This window comes from Sus scrofa, chromosome 1 (assembly GCF_000003025.6).
Source record: "Sus scrofa isolate TJ Tabasco breed Duroc chromosome 1, Sscrofa11.1, whole genome shotgun sequence".
NCBI lineage: Eukaryota > Metazoa > Chordata > Mammalia > Artiodactyla > Suidae > Sus > Sus scrofa.
The window spans coordinates 3,239,421-3,261,435 of NC_010443.5; the positions used below are offsets into that span (position 1 = coordinate 3,239,421).

At 38.2% G+C, this 22,015-nt stretch overlaps 1 protein-coding gene across 1 annotated transcript in view; it reads left to right on the forward strand.

The window, feature by feature from the left end:
- PDE10A (phosphodiesterase 10A) overlaps positions 1–22,015 on the forward strand; it is a 273,819-nt gene that overhangs the window by 119,003 nt on the left and 132,801 nt on the right.

The window sequence follows — 22,015 nt, forward strand, 5'->3', positions numbered from 1 at the left end:
TGTTAGCATCAGTGGAAGTTTGGCATTAGCTGGCACGCAGGTGGAGGCAGGTGGCAAACCCTGAGCACCTCTTGTGTGCAGGCCTTTGTTAAGGTTGTCAGTGGTGAGAGAAGCATGACGCCATATCAGGCCATTTAAAATAAAATGGCCAAGGCAGATTATACATGCATTGCATTTCTGAGGAGGTTTAATGCCACACAATCATATATGCACCTAAAATATATCAGTTGCAGGAGGCAAAAAATGAAAAGAATTGCATATTATTTTGTGTTACAGTGATAATTAACTTTTAAATTTTTGTAAATATTTGTGTCATCCATACCTACCAAATCTATTTTTTTTCTATTAGTTAACCAAATAACAATACATATGCTCCCAAGTTAAATGATAATTCAGAATAACAACATGAAACTGCAACAATACTCAGTTATGCTGGAAGAAAAACTTGTCCTTATAAGGAGATGACCTTGACAGTGACCCTGTGGAGGCCTCGAGGCTGTAGATGAGACCCAGACGCGAATGAGACGTCCACTTGGGGCTCACCATCTAGCTGTGGGGATGGGTCTAGAAGTCACCACATCGCAGAATGCATCAGCAGCAAACAAGGCTGCAAGCAGTTTGTGGCAGAGTGGTTTTTACAAGGAATCTTAAATTCTCCCACTAAAGTCTGGTAAAACCCTTGTTACCCCTCTTTCCGGGAGTTTATCAAGAATGTATCTCATTGCATCCACTTTATATTCAGAGAGATTCTGCAGCATGGCCCTTGCAGACTGTTTAAAAAGGAGGTTCAGCCTGAGCTTGTGTGATTAGAATGGAAGAGGCATTGCCCTGTCTTCTGTGAAATGTAGAAAGCCAGTTGCACATCTTTATTTCATTTATAAAGCTGCGGATTGAAGTAGTGGTTCTCTGAAGCATTTCATTTCTTTTTTCTTATCCCCTTCTTACTGTTCTTTAAAATTTTGTGTTTTTCTCGAGTAGGCCTTATTCTGCTTCCAAAAATCCCTTCACTGAAAATGTCTCGAGGAAGAAAATGTTTGTGGGGAGAATTCCTAGGGAGTGTTTTCATGTCCATGCGTGGGCCTAGGAACAGAAAGGGTAGTAGATAGAAGGTCTTGGGGTATAGTTTGTTGAAAACAAGACAGACATTCCGGATCACTTCTTTTTTGTGTCAGTTTAGTAAAAGAAAATGAAGTAAGGAAGACTGTGCTGGAGTAAACAATTTGCACAGTACTTTATACATTATAAGTACTCAGGAAACATTTATTTTTTTAAACATTGATAAACAAGCATCATATAAAAGTGGTCTATGCTCTGCGGACAGAAAATCATGTAAAGGTGTAGTCTGCTTAGAGAAAGAGAAAATTGAAAAAGTTGAAATTAAATTCAATTTTTTTAATGAATAAAGGGACAATTATTTAAATTACAGTATTATTTTTGCCTTTAAAATAGTCAGCCTTCATACTGCTTGTGTGTGTTTTGTAGTGATGACACTGTGCTGTTAAAACAGGTAGCTTTTCTTCATTCATTTAGTGTGTTATTCAGAACCTGCTGTTTGCTTAGGAGACTAAACTCTTAAATAATAGAGAGAACATGGCGTATTTTATTTAAACTACGGTCATATTTATAATGAATCAATATCATGTGACCTTGATCAGTTGTAATTTTCAAGGCATTTCACATAAATTCACTCTTTACATCTGGTTAAATTAACGAAGATTAAGCCCATTTAGTAGATGTTAAAATTGCACCAGGGAAGCTAAGGGGTCACCCAGGGTCCAGCATCTATCTAGTTCTTGATAGAATCACTGGGCAGTAACTGCGTGAACAGCTTGAGGGCATAGGCTGCCTGCACTGTGGTTCTCTCTGTACCCTTCGCCTGACAGCGCACCAGAGGCATTGGGACCCAAGAAACCAGCACAGCAGAAGGGTTAGGGTCTCAGCCTCCGAGTGAAGCACTACGGCGCTGGTTACACTTGGTTTTCCTCGTGTGCCCGATGCCGGAAGTACATTATGCTCTTCTCACCTTTTTATCTCATGTAAAAGCTTCTTGCAGGAAGGGATTAGAGGATATATATTTTAAAATTCCTCAGGACACCTTGTCTTTCCATTTACTCCTCAAACCGCGTGTAAAGCGCTGGCTGGGTACTGGGATGATTAAGTTTGTAAGGAACTCACAGTCCAACAAGTAGAAGACGGAAGCTTTCTGCTTTCTTCTCCTTAGTTGGAGAGTGAGTCTCTGAGCCCGAGTGGTCTGGTGAAGGGATCAGGACCACGGTGACTCCCTGTCTAGTCCGTGTTGAAGAGAAGAGGGCTTGGGAAAGGCGGACCAGCACAAGGCCGCAGAGGCTGAAATTTCACGAGTCTTCACTGCCAGAGTTTTCAGTTCAACCTTATTGCTTTCATACCATTTTCACTTCACATGCATGAAGTTCTGCCTGTATTTTTGAGGCAAATTGCCTTTGAAGGTTGCCTTCTGATCCTAAATCCCAGACAATTGATTTTCAGTGATGTTTGGGAATTGGCCGTAGCACTGATTTCTTTTATAGACTCATGTGCTCACTTAGAGAATATGTGAAAATTTCCACAGAAGCGTCGACGCCTGTACACTCTCATAACCATACTTCTTAGGAAAGAAAAGACAATTATCTAGGTCATGAATTGTTTTGCTAAATGTTCTATTTATGCTAATTTTTATGCCAAGTAAATTTGATAGGCCCAGCTGGTACGCATCCAGGCTCAGATTACTAAACTACTTAACATCTACATAAGTACCAAAGTATAAATATCAAATTAATAAACTTCAGGATATGATGAGGAGTCAAAGTTTTGCCTTTTGTGTAAGAACATTCTAAGACGGAATACAGTTTCGCAACCTGATGCCATTCCCATATTTCAGTATTTGTGGGAAGAGTCATTAACTTGACTGGAGTCAATGTCTCCTCATTAACAATTGTGAGTTGACAGTTTTGGTGATATTGGAATGGGTACGTGAAGAAGTGAGAACACTGGAAGTCAGCGTAATTATATTGGAATCTTCTGGTGGTAGAATAATATATAAAATATGTGGATTTTGTTTAAAACCCTCAAAATGTAGCTGTGATATTCATTTTCTAAACAGAAGCTATTTATTCAAGAGGGTGATTGACTGAACCCAAGTAATTTAAGAATTATGAAGCGCAGTGCTGTCTTCTGTGGGTAACAATTTTTGTTATTGTATTTATTTCTACATCAAAGGGAAGTAGCAGACCACATCACTATCCTGAATAGCAGTAAGTGTCAAATAATTAATACCAAAAATATTGGTGCTGTCAGCTGCCTTCAACAAATACATGAATTTTTTTTTTTTTTTTTTTTACTCAAAAGAATGTAGATACTACATTTTTTTTTCATCTCCACAATTCTAGAGACAGGATTTAATTTTCATTCAAATAAAACTCTTAGATATTTCAAACTAAGAATTAATGGGATTTAAATCATACTCCCTAAACCTACTATATTCAGCCTAAAATGTGGATTAAGTAGCATTTGTCCTACTTAGCATATAAGATATGGTTTCTTTGCTAGGATGTGTGGTAGCCAGATATTAAGTTAACAAAGCATGAATAACTTTGCAAAGCATGCACTGTCAGAAGATTTCAGTAAGTAAGACGCTAATAAATAATGTGTTAACTATTAGGATATACCTACCATGTATAAGAAAAAAATACATAATTAAAATACTCGACACTTTGTTTTGGGCACTTTTTTTTCTTTGAAATTACTTTATCGCAAATATTGAAATTACATTTTCACTTAGAACTTTCATATCTTTTTGTTTTTGTTTTTTGTAATGGAAACCAGAAAATGTTTTATGTGTTGCGTGCCTTGATCTGAATGGTAAATGAACATGAGTTCATCATTTGGTAACTAGGAGGGGAATAAAGTTGATATTAATTAATTTGAAATAGTTACTTGATGCATCTTATTATTTTTAATAATTGTACATATTATTAAAAGTAGAGCTTGAATATATTCTTTCTGAGAATATTTGAGCTCCTTAGCAATCCAGTCAGGTTGATTGGGTATTTGATAATATAAAAGATTACGTCAGGAGTACCTCAGTTGTGACTCAATGGAAATGAACCCGAACCCGACTAGCATCCATGTGGGTGGGGGTTTGATCCCTGTAGGTGTAGGTTGTAGATGCATCCTGGATCTAGCCTTGCTGTGACTGTGGCATGGGCCAAAGGTGCAGCTCCACTTAGACCCCTCACCCAGGAACTTCGATATGCCACAGGTATGGCCCTAAAAAAAAAGATTAAGTCAGATCATCATAAGAATTGTTAGTGATTATGAAACTAATTCAATAAATGTAATAGCTTTGTTACAGACTAGATTGATTTTTGAAGCAGTTTTTATGTTACATGTAAAGTTCCTAGCTGCTGTAGCTATTATTTGTGCAGCCAACATTGTTGCTACATTTCCCAAGTAAAAATTTTGGTTGCAGGGGATTCTAACTAATAGAAATGTTATTAAGCAAATGGATTTTTGAAAATACATTGTTTTTGTTGGCATTTCTTTTTATAAAAGTTGTGTTTGTTGGAGTTCCCATTGTGGCTTAGTGGTTAACAAATCTGGCTAGGAACCATGAGGTTGTGGGTTCGATCCCTGGCCTTGCTCAGTGGGTTAAGGATCCGGCATTGCCGTGAGCTGTGGTGTAGGTCTCAGACGTGGCTCGGATCCCACGTTGCTGTGGCTGTGGTATAGGCCAGCAGCTGCAGCTCCAATTAGACCCCTAGCCTGGGAATCTCCTTGTGCCACAGGTGTGGCCCTAGAAAGACAAAAAGACAATAAATAAATAAATAAATGAACAAATAAAACTTGTCCCATCTTTAAAAAAAAAAAAGTTGTGTTTGTTAATTGCGCATGTTATAGAAAAAGATGAGTAATAAAATTCATTGTGTCTATTTAATAAAATTTTTTCAGCATTGAAAATTTTGTTTCACATAACAGATTTTTAAAAATAAAGTAAAAGCTCATGAAAGATCGGTAGTGTAACCGTCGTTCAGTGTGTGGGTGTCTACATATGTGTGTTTGGATCTTAGTCTAATTTTTAAAAGCTTCCTGAAGATGTAACATTTATCTCGATGATTTGACCAAAGGTTGAATAATCATTTCTAGCAGCATTCATTTGTGTGGTGAGGGGTAGCTGGAATGTGACCAGGTACTGCTCGTTTCTCTAACTACTTATTCAGCATGCCAGTTGACAAGCGTGTTTGGAGTGCCTGCGAGGGGTGTGTGATTGGAGAAGGAGTATGCACTTTCCCCTCAAATCACTTTCTCATAGAGGAAGACAGATAATAACACTCAATCAAAGAAGGAGATTATTTCAGTATTTGTTGACTGTGTATATTAGAAAACATCTAGCGTAATGTTTGCAAATAGAAATTTGTAGCAGAATGAAATTTGCTTGAGATTTTAAAATCCAGTTGTTTGCTTTTGGCCAGTCAGATAGAGCCTGTGTCTTACATGAAGCACGCGTGCCTGTCTGTCTGCAGTGCCCTGGGCCTCAGTGGGCCATAGGAGCACCACTGCCTGCTTTACTGCCCTTGAGGGCTCCCCGTCTTTGGTGCGGAACGACGATGTGAAACTTTGCGCGCACAGCAGCTGAGGGTGTGTAACCAGTGTTAACCTGTAGCGTCCTTCATCAAGACGACGCTTGGGAGAATCGAGGTCATCAAGAGTATAAAAATGGAGAAGGCTTTTTGTAGGAATTGGTTCTCCATTTAGGCCACTGGTTCTCAAAGTGTGATTCTCAGATCAGCGTCAACCTCACTGGGAAACTGGTTAGAAATGCCACGGGTTGGGCCTCACTCCAGACGCAGACCTCCTGAATTAGAAACTCCTGTGATTGGACTGTAAGCTCTCTTTTGACAAGCCCCCAACTCAACTTGCCATGGTAATTCTGATGTAGGCTAGCGTTTCGGAACCACTGTCTTGAGTATTGGGGGGCCTGCGGGAGAGTAAATGTGGTGCTGCTGTTGGTTGGGGCAGCACCAGGAACCACAGCAGGGCTGCAGGGCTTGCTACGGTTTACTTCTGGGAGAGCCTGGAGGGAGGACTTGGCACAGAAAATTCGGGGTGGAAAGCAGTTGGATTGTTGAAAGCAAGTTGGCTGACATAACAAATTTGGTTAAAATGAGTCACTCTTACTCTTTAAAAAAAAAAAAAATTTAGATTTTTAGGAGTTCCCTGGTGTTACATCAGATTAAGGATCTGGCATTATCACGCCTGTGGTGTGAGTTTGATCCCTGGCCTGGGAGCTTCCTCATGCCATGCCATTAGTGTCCCCTCCAAAAAAAAATTTGATTAAAAACTTTATTCGTTTCTTTATTTTATTTTTAATTGAAGTATAGTTTATTTACAATGTGAAAATTTTGGAATTTTTGTTTGCTTTTGTACTGCTGGCAATTTTGATATATGGTAGAATTGTTTTGCTACAGATTTTACGTCTTGAAAATATTTTTTCTTATTTTAAGAATGAGAGGATGAACTGTTGAAATTTTTGTCTTTCTACCTCATTTTATTTTTAGCTATTTATTTATGTTCTGCATTGACTGCAATAGGAAAGTTTGGAACAATGTAAAATCCAAAATAGGTGTTTAACTGACAGCTTTGCAAAAGTATGGTGAGTTACAGAACAGTGTATATTATCACCTTTTTATACATTAGTAATCACATATAAATGCATAGACAAAGAGCTGGTAAAATATATGTCATCATGGTTGTTTTTAAATTTTGGAGTTTCATAGGCGTGTTTGTATTCTGCTTAAATATGCTGCTTTCTTAATAAGAAATAAGTAGAAGAAACATTCAAAGAAAGCTTTTAAAGTTTTTCTTATATGGAGGGTTTTGCTCCAAGTTTCAATAATTCTAATTCAGTTTAAAACAATTATTCTCTGCTTGTTTGGCTACTTTTCTGTTGCAAGGGATAATAAACACTGATTCTGTATTGACTAATCCCTTTATGACTGGCTTTTCTTTCTCCCTCCATTGCCAGTATGTTATCATTTGTCACTTAGATTATCACATAGGAAGTTGGTGGCTGAAGTGGAGTCTAGTACTCAGATCAGCATTTGTCCCATAGTCCTCGTTTTAGGCTTACAAATTATTTTACTCAAATTTACCAAATATCTCATATGTGTTTAGCATTTGCTAATAAGCATTGGACATGAATTCAGTTGTAATGGAATTTGCTGTCCAAAGGGGACAAAAAATAGTAAAGAAATTTGACCATAATTACTTAAATCAATTATAATTTTTTCTTGTGATTAGAAATTTTAGGATTTAGTCTCTTGGCAACTTTCAATTATACCATACAGCAGTTTTAACTGCAGTCGTCATTCTGTACATTGAATTCTCAGTATGTACTTATAACTAGAATTTGTATCTTTTGATTGCCTTCACTCAATCCTTTCATCCTAAATCAGTTATGATAATTGTTATGGTTGAAAGCTTTTTCTCTAAGGTTAGAAATAAGACAAGCTGACCACTCTCACCACTCCTGTTCAGCATAGTCTTAGCCAAAGCAGTCAGTCAAGGAAAAGAAATAAAAAGTATCAGAATTGGAAAGGAAGATGTAAAATTGTCTCTATTTGCAGATGGTATGATTTTACATATAGAAAATTCTAAAGATACCATAAAAATTTATTAGAGCTCATCAGATAATTTAGGAAAGTTGAATAATCCAAGTATTTCTACACATTAACAACATATTATCTGAAAAAGAAATAAAACAATCCCGTTTACAATAGCATTAGAAACAACAAAATTCTTAGGAATAAATTTAACCAAAAAGATGAAATATCTCTATTTGAAATCTATAAGACATTTATGAAAGAAACCTGACGAAGTCACAAATTAATGGAAAGGTATACTATGTTTATGGATTGGGAGAACTAATACTGGTAAAGTGTCCACACTACCCCAGACCATCTATAGATTCAATACAATTCCTATCAAGATTGCGGTGGCAGAGTTCCTGTTGTGGCTCAGTAGAAACAAATCCGACTGGGAACCATGAGATTGCAGGTTTGATCCCTCGCCTCGCTCAGTGGGTTAAGGATCTGGGTGTTGCTGTGAGCTGTGGTGTAGGTCTCAGATGTGGCTCCGATCTGGCGTTGCTGTGGCTCTGGTGTAGGCCAGCAGCAACAGCTCCATTTAGACCCCTAGCCTGGGAATCTCCATATGCCGCAGGTGCGGCCCTAAAAAAGACCAAAAAAAAAAAAAAAAAAAAAAAAGATTTCAGTGACAATTTTTTATAGAAATAGAAAAAAGTCATAAATTTATATGAAACCTGTGAAAACGCAAAGTGTTGAGTATCACTGTGTGATTTCAAACTGTAGTAATGAGTAATGCAAACAGTATGGTAGTGGCATGAAGAAAGACAAATAGATCAATGGAATGAATCAAGAGCCCAGAGATTAAACCCAAACATATGTCAACTAATATTTGACAAGGACCCAAGAACACTCAATGGAAAAGACACCCTTCAACAAATGGTGCTGGGAAAATTGGATTTTCACATGTAAAAGAATGAAACTAGACTCCTGTCTTACACCTTTCACAAAAATTTGCTTGAATGGATTAAAGACAGAAATGTAAGACCTGGGAGTTCCTCATGGCTCAGGGATTAACGAACCCGACTAGTAACCATGAGGTTTTGGGTCCGATCCCTGGCCTCACTCAGTGGGTTAAAGATCCAGCATTGCCGTGAGCTGTGGTGTAGGTTGCAGACATGGCTTGGATCTGGCGTTGCTGTGGCTCTGGTGTAGGCCGGCAGCTATAGCTCCAGTTAGACCCCTAGCTTGGGAACCTCCATGTGCTGCAGGTGCAGCCCTAAAAAAGACAAAAAAATTAAAAAATAAAAATAAACGTAAGACCTAAAACCATAAAACTCCTATAAGAAAACAAAGGAAAAATAGCTACTTGCTATTGTTGTTGGCAATGATGTTTTGGATATGACACCACCAAGCACAAGCAACAAAACAAAAATAAGCAATTGAGATTGCATCAAGGTAAAAGCTTCTGCACAGCAAAAGAAACAACAAAATGAAAAGAAATCCTATGGGATAGGAAAGTATTTGCGAACAATCTATCTTATGAAGGATTAATACACAAAATGCATAAGATCTCATGCAATTCAATTACGATGATAAAAAGAAAACAAAGACAAGCCAATTTAAAACTGGGCATAGGACCAGGGAGTTCCTGTCATGGCTCAGTGGTAACAAACCTGACTAGTACCCATGAGGACATGGGTTCGATCCCTGGCCTCGCTCAGTGGGTTAAGCTTCTGTGTTGCCATGAGCTATGGTGGTAGGTCGAAGATGTGGCTCAGATCCTGTGTTTCTATGGCTGTGGTGTAGGCCATCAGCTGTAGCTCTGATTCAACCCCTAGCCTGGGAACTTCCATATGTCGTGGGTACAGCCCTAAAAAGCAAAAAAAAAAAAAAAAAAGTGGGGGGCAAAGGACAAAATAGACCTTTTTCCAAAGATACAAGAATAGCCAGAAGGTACATGAAAAGGTGCTCAACATCAGAAATTATTAGGGAAATGCAGGTAAACTTCCTTATGCTATCATCTAAAAAGACAAGAGATAAAATTACTGGCAAGGATGTGGAGAAGAGGGTACCCTTATACACTGTTGATGGGAATCTAAACTGGTACAGTCACTATGGAAAACAATATGGAGATTCCTCAAAAAAATAAAAAATATTAACTTATGATCCAGCAATTCCACTGCTGGAAATGTATCCAAAGGAAATGAAAATGCTACGTCAAAGCATTATCTGCACCCCTGTGTTCACTGCAGGGTTATTTATAATAGCCAAGACACGGAAATAACCTAAATGCCCATTGATGGACAAATAGATAAAGAAATTGTGGTATATATAAAAAATATAAAATCATTGTTATTAAAAAAAGAAAATGAGGAGTTCCCATCATGGCGCAGTGGTTAATGAATCCTACTAGGAACCATGAAGTTGCAGGTTCGATCCCTGCCCTTGCTCAGTGGGTTAACGATCCGGCGTTGCTGTGAGTTGTGGTGTGCGTCGCAGACACCGGTCAGATCCCATGTTGCTGTGGCTGTGGTGTAGGCCGGTGGCTACAGCTCCTATTGGACCCCTAGCCTGGGAACGTCCATATGCCGCGGGAGCAGCTCAAGAAAAGGCAAAAAAGCCAAAAAAAAAAAAAAAAAAAAAAAAAAAAAAAAAGAAGAAGAAGAAAAGAAAATGAGGAAATCCTGCCACTTGTGACAATGTGGATGGACTTTGGAGGGCATTTTGGCAAGTCAGTTAGAGAATGACAAATACTATACAATCTCACTTTTATATGGAGTAAAACAACTTAATTGAAAAAGAGATCATATTTGTGGTTACCAGAGCTTGGGGGTGGACAAGAGGGGGAATTTGAATGACAGTGATCAAAAAGCACAAACTTGCGGTTATAAGGCAGTTAATACTGGGAATGTGGTGTACACAGCATGGTGACTGTTGTTGACACTGATACGTGATACGTTTGCAGGTTGTTGAGAGAGTAGACTCTGTGAGTTCTCATCACAAAGAAGCATTTCTTCATTTTTTCTTTTTTTAATTTGTGTCTATATGAGATGAGGGTGTTAAGCTAAACGTGCTGTGGTACATGTTTCTCAATATATATAAGTCAGATCTTTATGCTGTTTGCCCTCAATTTGTACTGTGTTGTATGTCAATTATATCTCAATAAAAGTAGAGAAAAATCTTTTTAAAAAACCACTGGAAAGGAAAGTTGGTGCTTAATGAATATATTTAAAAAAGATCTTATTTTGTCTGGGACTAGGAAAGGGTTCTCTGAGAGAGTAGGATTGAGCTCAGTAGACGAGAGGGAGGAGGAGCTGGAGGTCTCCAGCAGTGGAAGGGGTTCTGATGGAGCACTGTAGGAGAAGAGGATGCGGACGTGAGCAGAGAACGATCGTGCAAGACCTTCTATCTAGGTCATGTTTAGGGGCTTTGGACTTTATCTTAGGAGCAACATGAAGGTATTGATTGAAAGGTTGGAAGGAGATCTGAAAAGACATATTTGCAGTGGGTTTTCACAAGCATTAGTATTTTGTTTGGTATTAAAAAAGTCGGTGGGAGTTCCCATCATGTCTCAGCGGTAACGAACCTGACTAGTACCCATGAGGACACAGGATTGATCCCTGGCCTTGTTCAGTGTGTTAAGTATCCGGTGTTGCTGTGGCTGTGGTGTGGGTCGGCAGCTACAGCTCCAATTCGACCTCTAGCCTGGGAGCTTCCATATGTGGTGCATGAGTCCCTAAAAAGACAAAAACAGTATAAAAATTAAAAAAAAAAAATCAATGCTGTGAAGTTTCAGTCTCCAGTCTTTTGTCTTCTCAGAACTCATCAGCACACGTTGATGTTTGTTGTGTCTGTATCAATTGATAACTTCCTTGCAGATATCTTAATGAAGTAGCTCAATATTTTGAAATTGAAGCAAAAGTATGTCTCTAATGTTTATGAAATATCAGGGAATAAACTTTTGCTGGATACTTTTTGTAGAACCTGTATAACTTTAATGCTTTGAGGTTGAGTAAATTAATGCTCATTTTGGGTTTTGGCACAATTTAAACCTAATGGTAAGACATTGAATGTATTCGGGGAAAAGTGAACATAGTGAGTGAACAAGATTCAGGAAGTGAGGAAGCACTTATTTCCTTAATCTGTGTAAAATTATGAAACAGGATCAGGAATGCCTCATAAAGCACAGAACACTGAGTAGAGACACAATGAAGTGAGGATGGTTCTCAACCTTCCAAAACAATTGAACAGGAAATGGTAAAAATAATGAAGGGGATGGTTTATCTTGGGGTAATTATAAACATGAAGAATTTACAATCAGCAAGGGGACCATTAGTTCTAGGGATGTTTTAGAAATCAATCTCAGACCTAGGGTTTTGAAAGTTAAGGGTCCTCAGATCAATCATAGTTGAAACTCCTTATTTTGGAATATATATGATATTTTTCACTTAGAGTTTATCTAAAAAATATATGTAAGCAACCATGTTTATTTTCCTGGTTTTGTATTTATGAGAATTATTTGAGATGGATTTATTAATAGTGTTTCACACAGCCTTGAAATTCTTCTTTAGACGTTAGAGGAGCCTCTCAGATTTCAATTTGTCTAAATGATTGTCTGCATACCATAATGCACATTTGGCTTCCTAAATGTTCTTTTACTGTGGGGCTGAGAAAATTAAGATCTAGTTAACTTTCTTCTGAAATTCTTTATATGAAAGTATAATACAGAGAAAGGAAACAACATATGTTAAATTACCGGCAATTTCTAAAATGCGTGACTTTGGTTCTTTTTTGTGATCATTATTCTAAGGAGGATATTAGAAAGAGAAATGAATGTAGAAGCAAATATTTTTTCTTATACTTTTCATATAAGAAGTCTTAAATATTCCCCATACACATTAGAAAATGTACCATATAGCATATATTTAAATTTTTTTTTGTTTTAAGATTGCAAATCCAGGGAGTACCTGTTGTGGATCAGCCGTAACTAACCCGGCTAGTATCCGTGAGCATGCGGGTGCAGTCCCTTGGCCTTGCTCAGTGGGTTAAGGATCCACTGTTGCCATGAGCTGTGGCAAAGATTGCAGACTTGGCTCGATTCTTGTGTTGCTGTGGCTGTGGCCAGTAGCTGTAGCTCCAGTTCTACCCTTAGCCTGGGAATTTCCATATGCCTTAAGTATGCCCCTAAAAAAGCAAAAAAAAAAAAAAAAAGATTGCAAATTCATTTCCTAGAACAGTTAGGCAGAATTCTTGCTCTAAATATTCATTAAATGAAGGAATACACTTAAGTTAAAAATGAACATGGAGGGAGTTCCCGTCGCGGCGCAGTGGTTAACGAATCCGACTAGGAGCCATGAGGTTGCGGGTTCGGTCCCTGCCCTTGCTCAGTGGGTTGACGATCCGGCGTTGCCGTGAGCTGTGGTGTAGGTTGCGGACGCGGCTCGGATCCCGCGTTGCTGTGGCTCTGGCGTAGGCCGGTGGCTACAGCTCCGATTCAACCCCTAGCCTGGGAACCTCCATATGCCACGGGAGCGGCCCAAGAAATAGCAACAACAACAACAACAACAAAAGACAAAAAAAAAAAAAAAAAAAAAAAAAGAACATGGAAAGTTTCAGTTAACTGGGGGGTTACTAATATAAATCAATCAAAGCTTTATGAAATTCAGTTAGGGCCTGGCTAGTAAACATTTATAGAAAAAATGAGTATGTGAATATAGTCAGGCCTATAAGATTTCAGAAAGTCCCCGTACTATTTTGTAGAAAGAAAATTTTAAAAATTGCTTTTTATGGTATTAAGAAACAACGATAATTTTAACAGGGAAGAGCAGGTATAGGAGATGCCCCTACAGATAAAAAATATATGCATTAACTTACTCAAATAGTACAAGGAAACAAAGATCTCAGTAAAGACATAAATTCATGTAAAAGATTTTTTCAAATAATAGTAGTAAATAACATTATGGTACTTATTTGCCAACTGTTTTAAGTGCTTTATGTGTATTGATTCAGCTAATCCTTACACTAATATTAGGAGAGGAATATGATAATTACACCCAAATTTACAGATGAGAAAACTAAAATAGAGCAGTTAGGCATCAGAGCTTGGGATGTGAACACAAGTATGAAAGCAGCGACACAGGGACTGGAAGATGTTTTGTGACCTTATTTGCAAAGACCAAATGGTGGAAGCAACCCAGGTGTCTCTTGGCAGATGGATGCATCAGCAAAAGGTGGCATATACATACGATTGTATGTATTCAGCCCTAAACAGGAAGGGAATTCTGACACATGCGACAACATGGGTGGACCTTGAGGACATTATCCTGTCACAAAAGGACAGACTGTGTTTCTTCTTATATGAGGTAGGAAGAGGAGACAAATTCTCAAGAGACAGAAAGTAGGATAGTTGGGGCCAGGGGCTGAGGGGGAAGGAGGAATGGAGGACGAGTTCAGTGGGTACAGAGTTTCCGTTTGCTGAGATGGAAAAGTTCTGGAGATGGAGTGCACAGTAGTGTGAGTGTTAGTAAACACCGCCTAACTCGTAGGCTTGGGGTGGTTAAAACGGTAAATCTTACATTATGTAGATCAAGTTGGGGACACATGCAGTTTGGATATAAGTTCATTGCTTTTCCCAGTCGAAAGAAATGTTCACTTTTATACCAGACTTTCTTGTCGAGGGTCTCTCCCCAGGCTTCACACACTGTGGACCTGCTCCTGTGCACAGTATCACCAGAGCCAGGAAAGCAAGCCAGGGAGGCAACAAGTCCATCTAACCTGGGTTCGTTCCTGGAAGACATCAAAAATGATGTGCTCATTGAATTTTTATTTATTTAATTTTAAAAAATGTGATAAAATACATAATGTAGGTCAATTATACTCCAATAAACATAAATAAATAAGTCAATAAAATGGGATAAAACCTACCTCATGGGGCCCGTGTAGGTATTAGCACCTCATACATACCAATCACTGACAAAATGATAGCTGTGTGTTCATGCTCTTAAAGAAAAATAGACTTTTTATTTTCTATGAGTTTTAAAACCTGCATAGATTCATGTTACCGTTACCACAATCAGGATGCAGAGCAAGTCCATCCGCCCCAGAGCTTGCGGCGCGCTCCTCTCCTGCCCTGGAGACAGCTGATCTGTTGTTCTTCATCACTGTAGTTCTGTCTTTCCCAAGTGTCTGCGAATGGAATCTTATAATGTGTTCTGCCCCTTGGCCTGTGACCTTGAGACTCACCTAAGCCTTTGCTTGCATCACTTGCTCATCCTTTGTCATTGCTGGGGAACGCTCTGTCATGTGGATGTGTTGCAGTTTGTTTACCTGTTCATCTGCTAATGCACATTTAGTTATTTCCAGTTTTGAGGAGTTGTGAATAATATTAAATGCAATTTTAAGTAATTCCCTAGAATGGGCAGTTTTATGGGAGATGCTGGGTCATATTGCTTTTACTGGAGTGTTTTTATGTGTTGACTTAGGTTTTTGTCTTTTTGATGAGATTTGAATCTGTTCTATTTGATAGGAATCTCTGAGTCTTCTGAGTCCATTTAAGACATCACAAAATGTGTTTAGATGTGGGAAAAATGTCATTTATTTCGTACTTACCCTACTTAGCTTCAGTTTCACAGAGAGTTATTTTATTTACTACTTTTCAGATTTTAAGAAGGAATCATTTGGTGGAAGAGCTCTTGATGCATTGGCTAAGCCTCTGCTCTCTTATGCAATGTTTGACGTAATGGGCCACATTACATACTCACTTAACAAATAAAAGATTGAATACATGAATGAATAATTCAAAAGCACTCATATAATGCGATTAATTCTGATTCATGGTAATAGTGACATAAGGTTGCTGTCTTAGTTCATTATGTTAAAAATATGGGTTTTTTTTTATACTAATTGGAAACAGCAGTCTGTAATTTATATATTGCTCACCGCAGACAATGCGTCATTTGTTAGGGTCCAAAGGACACGTTGTCTGAAAGTGGCTGTTGTTTCGTCCTACCCTGGTCTCAGAGTTGATGAACATTGTAAGGGGGTAAGTATACATGTGATTCAAGGTGAAATATGATATTTATGATTGTTTTAAATATTTTTAATTGCTAGGATTTCCTCTAATGGTTTTATTGGAGTAAATGATAGAGGAGAAACATGTGACTTACTCTAAACCCCAGAAGCCTTCACGGCTCTTACGTTAACACCACTCTTCCACCCGTTAATGAAAAACTACTTTGGGAAATGTAGAAGTTGTTCGTCGTTTGCCCCTGCGTTCTTAACATGCCAGGTGACGAGTGAGTGCTTTCGAACTGTCATCAGAAGCAGTGCTGTCAAGCAAGGGTTTGTGTGTGATGGCAGTAGACATTTCTTTGATATGGGTCAATAAAAACAGGGGAGAGAGGGCCTCTTTTTTTTTTTTTTTTTTTTTTTTTTCTTTTGTCTTTTTTTGTTGTTGTTGTTGTTGCTATTTCTTGGGCCGCTCCCGCGGCATATGGAGGTTCCCAGGCTAGGGGTCTAATCGGAGCTGTAGCCACCGGCCTACGCCAGAGCCACAGCAACGCGGGATCCGAGCCGCGTCTGCAACCTACACCACAGCTCACGGCAACGCCGGATCCTTAACCCACTGAGCGAGGGCAGGGACCGAACCCGCAACCTCATGGCTCCTAGTCGGATTCGTTAACCACTGCGCCACGACGGGAACTCTCCTCTTTTTGATGCGTGTAGATCTTTGGGAATAACATAACTCAAATTTAAGCAATCATTATTTTGACTATTTAAGAATTTTATATTTTTGAATATCAGGGTTAGAATAGGGACACAGTATGGCGGTTATAGGTCATTACAGTCAGAAAATATGATTTAATTGCAGTCTTCACACAGTTTGCTGTAATTCTGCTGTTTCTGTGGACTGTTTGTAACAATGATCATGTATTCACCTTCATTCCCACTGTGCTTTCATGCTTGTTGAGGTAGCGCATTTAGCTGGAAAGTGTTACTTTGACTGTACTTACATGACTGTGGTGCTGTCGGGAGTATGTTTTAAAAAGAAAACTTAATGGCGATGCTATCATTTGGTTGTTAACTCTGTAGGTTATTTCTGGAGAAATTCTAGAATTACATTTAATTTCAATATTACCATAATCACACTGTAATTATACTTTTATTTCCGAGTAATGGCATGTAGGTAGGCTCAGTTCCACATGTAAGACGACTGGGCCATTACGTCCTCACTGCCACCCCAGCACAGTGGGCTTTAATAAGTATTGGTCACATCATCTCCAGAGGGTGTTACAATGTGGACCATCAAGTACACACACACACGTGGCTAGTGTGTTTCCTAGTCACTCATTCATCCATTCATGCTTTCACTCATGTGTTTACTATGTTTTAGTCAAACCAGTTCCAGTAACTGGGTATGTGGCCAGGCTGTCTGGTTTGACTGTCAGCCCAACAGTGTTAGGGGAAAGGTTGGTATTTGTTACCTTTTGTAATTTATCTTCACTTAAAAATATATTTATTTTTTCCTTGTTTTCCTTGCTTAGCAAACGAAACTACACAGGCAGATTCTTCTCATTCTAATTATGGTAGATATTCTAATGCAACCAGATTTCGGAAATCTGTATTTATTAATTAAATTAAATTTGTGTAAAAAAAGGTACATGCTTTTTTCACTTCAGCCTATTCACATATAAATTCAAGTGCTAAAATTAATTTCATAATGTTTTTTCTCCCTTTTTGACAGATGCAGTTGAGGTTTAAATCAAATAAGATTTAAATCCTGGAATATATTCATTTATTTAATGTAGGTTGAATTAGCTCTGCCCAAGTGCAATGAGATTTCTACTACCAGACAGTTTAAAAAATGGGAACAGAATAGTGTCCACAAATTTAGAAGGGTGGCCTAAACTGATGCTGAGGGGTCCCATTTCCGCATGTTTGAATTTAGTATGCACACAAGTAATTCATGACTTAATGGACATGTAATTACTTCATAGAAAACTTAATGGACATTTAATTACTTTATAGCAACAAATATGTTGAGCCGATTTTAAGAGTAACTTTTAACTTGAAAGCATCTCTTTAATCCTAATTTTAGAAATAGAATTTTGAAGAGAGAGATGGGTAGAGCATATTTTTTAAGGGGGGTGAATATCAGAAGTTCAGCTATGGACATATTAAGATTGAGATGTTTATTAGACATAAAAACGTAGAGTTGGATAGGTAGCTGGATATTTGAATCTGAAGTTCAGAGTATGCTTAGGGCTGAAGATATAAATCTGGGAATCATGAGCATATAGGCGGCATTTAGAGCCACGAGACTGTATTTACTTAAAAGTGTCGATAGGGGTTCAAGGAATTTCAGCATAGGGGTTTGGAGAAGGATCTAGCAACAGGGAAGTGCTGCTGAGCTAGGAGGATAACCAGGAGAGGCTGTATCCTGGGAGCCGAGAGCAGACCACCTACGGGATACAGTGAACAGTTGTGTCGGACGCTGCCGGAGGGTCACGTGAGAGGAGGATGAAGAGCAGATCATTAACTGTAGCGCTGTGGAAGTCTTAGTGGTTTTGCTAAGCTTAGTTTTGGTGGAGTGGTGGAACTGAGTGGGAGGGATTAAGAGAGCATGAGAGGAGAGGGCATGGAGATGAAGTGTGTGTGCCTGTCTTAAGGTTTGTTGTAAAGAAGAGAGCGTTTGACATCTGGAGGGTGGAGGCTGTTTTTGTTTTTGTTTTTGTTTTTTTTTGTTTTATTTTGTTTTGTTTTTTTTTAAGGTGAGTGTATGCGTAAAGTAAGAGATTATATGTTAATGGAGAATGTTTCACTAGATAGGAAAATAATTTTTGATGTAAGAAAGAGGAGCTGGGATGGAAAAGATTGCTGGTGAGATTTTCTTTCTATTCTTGAACCATAACAATATACCACAAAAAATTAAGTGCAAGAGCTATTTAAAAAAGAATTTAGATTCTTTAATTAGCCAGACTTTACAAAGTTTTATAAAAATGTAAAACGATGCCCCTCCTCTGAGTAAATTTTTTGAAAATAGTTGTTTTTCATAAAAATATGTGTGCATGTTATATGCAATAGGATTACTATTATCATTTTAAAATTAATAAATACGCATTTTAAATGCTTCACTTTTTACTTCTATTATAGGAAATAGCAGTACTTGTAACACACATAATTTAATACCTCTCTGGGGTCCTTATTAATTTTTAAGAATGTAAAGGAGTATGAGATTAAAAAAAATTGAGGACTACTTCAATATAACAATCTCCTAGCTTTCTCATGGCTGGTTTTTAATGAAAGACTAAAATCTTTTAAGAAATTACCATCTAAAAAGAGAATTCTAAATACTCTGTGTAAGTACTTTATGCAGTAGAGCTCATAATATGTACATTCATTTAATTTCCTCAGTTCTATAATACATTATCTTCTGATATTGTTGAGCATATAAAATATGATGTGTTTATATTACTAATTACTAATAGCTATGGATTTATAGTTAATTAAAAGCCAGTTCAATACACTCTGTCATTTTTTATTTGTTCAAATTTGTTAGCATTCCATCTTAACATATTTGGATTTGAAATATTAGAAACAAATCACCTTACTTGGAATTTGTTAACCGTCTTGGATGTTTATATTCATGTATTTCATTACATTTGGAAAGTTTTCAAAGATTCCTTCCTTCCTTCCTTCCTCCCTCTCTCTCTCCCTCTCTCCCTTCCTTCTTTCCTCTCTTCCTTTCTTTCCTTCCTTCCTTCTTGCCACACCTGCTGCAAGTGTACATTCCTGGGTCAAGGATCATGAACCTGTGCCAGAGTTGTGACCTGAGCCACAGCTGCTGCAATACCAGATCTTTTATTGGCTGTGCCACATGGGAACTTCCTCAGAAATTTCTTTAAATATTCTCTCCATCTTGGTTTCCTTTTCTGGGGCTCCCACAATGCATGTATTTGTTCAGTTAGTGGTGTTCCACAGGCTCTGTGAACTTTAGCATGTTTAAACAGTTGTTTAAAGTCTTTGCTTATTGATCTACCGTTAGTTCTTTTTTTAGGGAGAGTTGGTGTTGATCTATTTTTTTTTTTCCTTTGCATAGGCCATACTTTACTGATTTTTTGTGATATATATATACACAATTGTATATTTGAATGTAATATGTAACTCTGGAAGCCAGATTCTCCCCTTTTTCCAGGATTTGTGATTTTTTTGGTTTTGTTTTGTTTTTCTGATTATTGTAGGCTGTCTCTGTGCTGAGGATCAGCCTTAAGGTGTAAGCTCAAAATATTCTTAGGTCTTTTCTGAGCCTGTGTCTTTATCTGAGCATGCATGATATAGGCAGCTGCTTTTGAATGTCTTTAATGCCTGGTTCCCAGAGGGAAAAAGAGAAAAATGGAAGGTAGATAAAAAGAGGACTAGCCTTTTGAGTCCTCTTTAAAGTCCCTCTTTAGCCAGAAGAGAGGGCCTTCCGGCAGCTGGGGGAAGAGCAACAGCAATGGTTGCCCACCTTTTTGTCTGCACCTCTGAAATCAGAAACAGCAATCAGTGATCAGAGAATAGGTCACTGGTATTTGGAGGACAAGGTCCTTTTTGCCCACCCTGACTTCACAAGCTCTGTGCTAGCTGCTGCAGGAACACTGCAGAGATGCCTACCTTGGAACTGGGAGGCGGGTAGCTGGTACTGTGCTAAGAGCTGCAATTGACCAAAATTAACTATAATTTACTATCCAAGCTTTCTCTGGAAGCTTCAGGCCTTCAGTAGACTTCTGGCTTCCCAAATAAAATTACATGCAACAGATTATGCCAGTGCAATTATTGTCTGGGAGGGGAGACTGATTCTTGGTGATTCCTACTCCACCATCTTATCAGAATCCCCGCTTCCCTCATGCAGTCTTGTAATGTAATGTATTTTCTCCCATTGGTTTGTATTTTCTTGTTTTATAAGATACAAATCTTACCAAAACTCCTCATTCATTAAACATCCTTTGACAAAATAAAATGAAGTAGAATCAGTTGTTTGTATATTCTAAATTTAAAAATTTTTATCCATACTGGTAACTCTTGATGCTTTGAAAGACTGTTTTTTTTTTTTTTTGGTTGTTGTTGTTTTGTTTTGTTTTGTTTTGTTTTTTGCTTTTTAGGGCCACACCTGTGGCATATGGAGGTTCCTAGGCTAGGGGTCGAATCAGAGCTACAGCTGCCAGCCTATGCCACAGCCATAGCAACGCCAGATCCGAGATGTCTGTGATCCACACCACAGCTCACAGCAATGCCTGATCCTTAACCCACTAAGCGAGGCCAGGGATCGAACCTGCACTCTCATGGTTCCTACTCAGATTCGTTTCTGCTGCACCAACATGGGAACTCCTGAAAGACTGTTAATACCAAATCTAGATCTTTGATATTTTTCTGCTCAGTCTGATTTTATATGTGTATAAAAGTAGTGCTTACTTTCCTTTAAGTGAGCTCTTTCCCTGTTAAAGTTCTAATGTTTGGACCCTTGTATGAACTGTACCACCATTTCCTGAACCTGTTCAGAATAAGTTTGTAAAACAGATTTTTAAAAATTTTAAATAATTGTGAAGTGTTTCATACATGTAGCCTTAGCTCCATATGAATTGCAGAAATAACTTACTGAACTCTCACAAAATATGTTGGAAGTCAACATTTCACATGGCAACAAAATTAATGACAAATTATGAATAGGAGGAACTACTGGTGTGCTGGAGTGGCTAATATTGGCCCAACCAGTTGATACATTTTCAGGAATCTTATGATTCACTTGATATCAAAGTTGGTAGTTTGAAATCAGCCGTGGTGGAAGTATTTATACCACAAAAATCAGCAAATGCTACAAATCAGAGTTTTGCCTCTTTGCCTTTGGTGGAACTGGTGAACATTTACCAACAGAGCACTGAATTAGTCCCATCATGGCCAACATCAAGCTACCAAGGTGAGCCCCCAAAGCTTACACGAGGTTAAGAAGAGATGAACCACAGCACAAAGTTACGTAGTATTTCTGTCACGGAGATGCAGTAGACGTAAACAACCTCAAGGTGTCGGTAACAGTCAAGTGTCATGTGGTAACTAGAGGATGATGAGTTTTCAGTATGTATTACCTTTAAATAGTGTTCCGTTTAATTTTAAGCTTTCATGTTAAGTTTTAGTAATTTTAACGGCCGACTTGCGGAATTCTTGAGAGTTTAGTGATTGGCTCTTGTAAACTTTTGCAAGTTGGTTTCAACACATCGTGAGAATATTTTTGCCACAAAGATTGGAAGATGGTACAAATCAGAGCATGCTTTCCCCTAGGAGTCCTTTGTTAAACATTTACCAACCTCCACTGGAGATAAACCCTACAGTGATGCAGAGGCCCTCCTTAAATCAGCAGAATTTTTAGGTGTTCAGTGATCCTG